Source organism: Molossus molossus, unplaced genomic scaffold, assembly GCF_014108415.1.
Source record: "Molossus molossus isolate mMolMol1 unplaced genomic scaffold, mMolMol1.p scaffold_m16_p_2, whole genome shotgun sequence".
Classification (NCBI taxonomy): domain Eukaryota; kingdom Metazoa; phylum Chordata; class Mammalia; order Chiroptera; family Molossidae; genus Molossus; species Molossus molossus.
The window spans coordinates 140,194,423-140,199,990 of NW_023425355.1; the positions used below are offsets into that span (position 1 = coordinate 140,194,423).

A 5,568-nucleotide genomic window follows, 5' to 3' on the forward strand; every position below is an offset into this window, starting at 1 on the left:
TGTGTAGTAAACACAATGTTCCACTGAGATCCCCACTTATCCCTTTTGCAATTTCAGTACATGCCCCTTCCGGGTTTTGTGTGCTTTGGTTTCTAATACCTGCACCTGTGGATCTCTTTGGAGGATGCCCCATAGGCAACTGGAGCTGCATTCTGCACTGTGGGAAACCAGAAGTGTCCAGGGTTGATGTTCCCTATGCACTCTGCTCCTTCTTTTTCTGGCAGCCTTGAACCAATGACTGATAGATGCTAGAGTATTGAGGCCTAGTTCCTTTCCTCCATATTGAGACAAAATCTACAGTATAACTTCAGATCTCCCCTACAGAATCAAACTGAATCTGACTTTCAGGGAATTTTGCCTGAGATTGCAGGTTTTTGTAGTACCCTCTCATCCCTGTCCTGCTTCTCCAACTCTCTCACCAGTCTTCCCTAGGGGCACTTCCTTAATATATCATGTGTACAGAAATCCTAGCCTCAGGGTCTTTTCCAGAGAACTCAACCCGGACAGAACGCTTCCATTTGTAAAGTGTTCTTACAGGTACATGTCAAGTTGACTGTTATTTATCGTGTGCTTTTATTGTCCTCTTTTCCATATCAGATTTTTAATGGATAATTTTTAAAACAATTACCAGGATGAAGCTGAGAATCTAATTTGGGAGTTTGTCCATCAAGTCAAAACACTCTCCATTTTTACCAAATCTGAAGTTATGAATGAGCATAGCAAATTCAAGTCCTAACTAAATCTGATATTACTGGATGCAGAAAGGACTACTTTTATAAGAACCACAACTTAGCAAAGACTTATCCTTTCATCTCATTGCTGGCTCTAGTACAAACTATTTGTCTTATTCTTCAGAACAAAATACAGTGCTGTAAATCTCAGGATCTTAACCACAGTTATCTATTGGTAGAAAAATTTTTTATAGATTCAAGTGATCCATCACCCAGTTTTATATGCCACTCTGAAAAATCTTTCCTGTTCCTTAATCTACTAAAAACATTGGGTAAATACTTTTCTTTTTGTTTGTTACTCTAGATAAAACTGTCCATATTTCCTTTCACAGCCATATGCAAACGCACACACACACACACACACACACACACACACACACCACACCACATTCTTCTCTAAACAAAGGGTATCTTTGTTATTAATACTGTACTTTACAGTGAAGTACCTACCTTAGTGCCTGATATGTAACAGGAACCTTTTTTTTTTTAACTTTTTTTTTTTTAATCCTCACCTGAGGACATTTTTCCATTTTTTTGTTCAGATAGAGTGGGAGGGAGAGAGGAAGAGAGAGAGAGAGAAACATCAACGTGAAAGGGACACATTGAGTGGCTGCCACCCACATGACCCAACCAGGGCCCGGGAAAAACTGCAACCGAAGTACGCGTGCCCTTAGCGAGAACTGAACCCGGGTCCCTCTGGACCGCAGGCCGATGCTCTAACCGCTGAGCCAAACTGACCAGGGCCCTTTTTTTTTTTTTTTTATCTTGCATGATTAGCAATAGTTTCCCACACTGTGTTCATTTGCAATTACAAACTCAGTGGTTAGGGCAGAGAAAATACTACCTTATTTATGAGAAGGCTGAAATACATTGGGAGTCCCTCCCAGACAGGAAGAAGTCCATTCTTTCTGCTGTAGGAGTTTGTGGGGAAGAGGGAAGAGGACAAGAGGAAGGAAACCATGAGAACACGTGCCTTCACTTCCTTGCTCTGGGTCAAGTCCTACAGCAGAGAGATGTGTTACATGGTCTGAGAGAGAAGTTAAAAGTTGCGTGGTTAGAGGGTACACTACTAATTGGGAACTCCTGAGATGCCAGGCATGTAGGGAAGAAGGGCATAGAGTGGTCCTGATGTGACAGTCTTGTATTATCCCCAACTTCCCATACGTGGAATGGATATGGAAGTTTCCATATGCCTCAAGGAAGGACCAGAAGCTTGAGAATCTACTGGGGAACTTCCATGGAGGGTCCCTGTGGAGGTCAAAGTAGCCTAGTATCTAATGGATACAAGAAAAGGCCACCCTGGGAGTAGATGAGTAAAAGAGTGAGTCAAATCTTGAAGTATGCACGAAGCCAAAGAGAATTAAGTCAGGGCCCAGGAAGCAAGGAGAGATGGCTGATTGGAATGAAAAGACAGACTACTGATCTACAAACCATGAACTTCAGCAGTATATGACAAAGGGCAGCCAGTGCCAGGATTAAAGAAAGCATACCTCAGAGGATAAAGCAATATTCATTCAGGAACTACACCACCCCTACAAAGGAAATAGTCTGGACCTCCCACCATCAACTCCCAATGCTAGAAGAGCTGCAAGCTTCCCCATTCAACCACAATTGGGAAAGAGAAGTAAATAGGAAAATAGCTTTAACAAGGAGTTAAAATTTGAATTGACAGAATATTCTGTAATATAGATTGAACCATACAGAGGAGATTATTTAAACCTGAAGAGAGAGAAAATCTGTTAACTTTTTTTCTTATTTTAGTTTCTCCTGGCCATGTATAACTTTCTATTACTGCTGTGATAAATAATTGATCACCAACTTAGTGGCTTAAACAGTGCAGATTTATCTTATGGTTCTATAAGTCAGAAATCTGACACAGGTTCACTAGTGTCTGCACAGCATAGTTCACTAGTCTCTATAATCATGACTCAACTCCTGCTTAGATGATTTTTCACAAGAAATACATCTATATTGTCCATTAAAATTATACCTAACAATAATAAAACTATATAATTTTTAAAAGTCTAAAGTCAATTTTAGAGATGGTTGTTTGAAAACTGGTTTACTTTTGAATGTAAAGTGATTCTGGATAAGGTGGAAAAATCCAGATCCTAGCAAATACTTTTTTAAAGCTGCAGTTATCTATTGCTAAGACATGCAATATTGAGCCACCCCTTCCACATGGTCATGCTGAGTTAGCGCCCTTGCCCAGAATCCTACCCGAACCCTAGCTGTGCCTGCCACCTCCCAGCCATGGACCCTGAAAAGTGAGCGAGCTTCAGGCCTTTGTAAAAATGTGTAAGCAGGATCCAAGCATTCTGCATACCAAGGAAATGCGCTTCCTGAGGGAGTGGGTGGAGAGCATGGGAGGTAAAATACCACCTGCTACTCATAAAACTAAATCAGAAGAAAATAAGGAAGAAAAAACAGATAGTAAGAAGGTGGAGGAAGACGTAAAGATAGATGAACCAACAAGTGAGGAAAGTGATCTAGAAATTGACAATGAGGGTGTGATTGAACCAGACACTGATGCCTCTCAAGAAATGGGAGATGAAAATGTAGAGATAACCAAGGAGATGATGGATCAGGCAAATGATTAAAAAGTGGCTGTCATTGATGCCCTAAATGATGGTGAACTACAGAAATCCATTGACTTGCTCACTGATGCCATCAAGCTGAATCCTCACTCGGCCATTCTGTATGACAAGAGAGCCAGTGTCTTAGTCAAATACAGAAGCCAAACCCTGCCATCCAAGACTGTGACAGCTATTGAAATAAATCCTGATTCAGCTCAGCCTTACAAGTGGCAAGGGAAAGCACACAGACTTCTGGGCCATTGGGAAGAAGCAGCCCGTGATCTAGCCCTTGCATGCAAATTGGATTATGATGAAGATGCAAGTGCAGTGCTGAAAGAAGTTCAACCAAGGGCTCAGAAAATTGCAGAACATTGGAGAAAGTATGAGTGGGAACAGGAAGAATGAGAGGTCAAAGAAAGAATGGAAAGGGTTAAGAAGGCTCTGGAAGAACATGAGAAAGCCCAGAGGGAAGAATAAGCCAGAGGACAATCAGGAACTTAGTATGGCTCTTTTCCAGATGGCTTTCCTGGGGTAATGCCTGCTAATTTTCCTGGGGGGATGCCTGGAATGGGAGGAGGCATGCCTGGAATGGCAGGCATGCCTGGACTCAATGAAATTCTTAGTGATCCAGAGGTTCTTGCAGCCTTGCAGGATGCAGAAGTTATGGTGGCCTTCCAGGATGTGGCTCAGAACCCAGCAAATATGTCAAAATATCAGAGTAACCCGAAGGTTATGAATCTCATCAGTAAATTGTCAGCCAAATTTGGAGGTCAAGCGTAATGCCCTTCTGACAGATAAAGCCCTTGCTGAAGGAAAAGCAACTTGTATCACCCCATGGATGTCGCAGTAATACAAACCAGTGTACCTCTGACCTTCTCATGAAGAAAGCTGGGGTGCTTTGAAGAGAATCCCTACCCCCTGACCCAAATGCAGCTGTAACATTTTACAGTGGTTTGCCTTTATGGTATTCATTCAGATAATGTTTTCCTACTAGAAATTATAAAGTTTAAACACTTTTAAACCTTAAAAATATGTTTTAAATAAATTAAAAGGGTATGTTAAACCCTACATTTCTCTTTACTAAAAAAAAAAAAAAGAAGAAGAAGAAGAAGACATGCAATATTAAAATGCCCAGTCATGCCCTGGCCGGTTTGGCTCAGCGGTTGGAGCGTTGGCCTGCGGTACTGAGAGACCCGGGTTCGGTTCCCGCAAAGGGCACGTACCTCCGTTGCAGTTTGTCCCCAGCCCTGGTTGGTCGTGTGAGTGGCAGCCACTCGATGTGTCCCTTCACATCGATGTTTCTCTCTCTCTCTCTTCCTCTCTCTCCCTCCCGCTCTATCTGAACAAAAAATGGAAAAATGTCCTCGGGTGAGGATAAAAAAAAATAAAAATAAAATAAAATGCCCAGTCATTTCAAGCAGGAATAGGCAAGCCTTGTTGGGGTAAGTTAGGGTTACAGTAATGGACAGGGACATACGGGCTTAAAAAGACTGAAGATGGTAGGTTATTGGAGTTATGGATAAGCTTCCCCTGGCCTTGTAGAGGGAAGGCACAGCAAACACCACCTTGGTACCTCCTATATCTCCCTCCTTCACCACCTTGTTGGTGGGGTAGCACAATTATACAATTCAGCTCCACCTGGAAGCTGCATGAAAGCCAAGAATGGTACTTCTTGAACACAAGTAAGGAAGACTGATTCCATTCCCACTGCACGGATGATGCTGGAATGCCTTCAGATCTAGACATTTTGGGGGGCATGTGGAGACTGCCTCCTCCCCAACTACACCTATAGAAGATTTCGGTCCAGCAGTGGTGGTGTGTGCTTGGTCTTATCTGCACAGCAGAGGAGGACTGCATCAGACTAGTTGACTATGAGCAATACCATAAGACAAAATGGTGGCAATGAGAGAGCCTGGGACTCTTGGGCCAAAGCAACAAAAACAAAATATTTCCAATGTTCTTTGTTCAAGGTAATTGTTAGAACTGAGGCCCTTGGACAAAATAACCAACACTAAAGTTCTTAGAATCATCATCAAGGTGAACTCTATATATGGAATAAAGATATTCTTGCAAATAGGAAGTATCATGGCTAGGAGTTGGTTAGTGCAGATAAAAATGTCATGAGAAATACCCTTACTTTGTATCTCAACCTGTTCAAGCAGGACATATCAATTTCATAAATATTTAAAATACAATTTTGAAATAAACATTTATTTTCCTTGAAGTAGGATTGCTAATACCCCTATAAAGGATGCTACTAG

The 5,568-nt window shown here is 41.8% G+C and overlaps 1 pseudogene; it reads left to right on the forward strand.

Annotated features, from left to right (window-relative positions):
* Positions 1-3,001: 3,001 nt before the first annotated feature.
* LOC118636561 lies at positions 3,002-4,087 on the forward strand (annotated as a pseudogene).
* Positions 4,088-5,568: the final 1,481 nt, after the last annotated feature.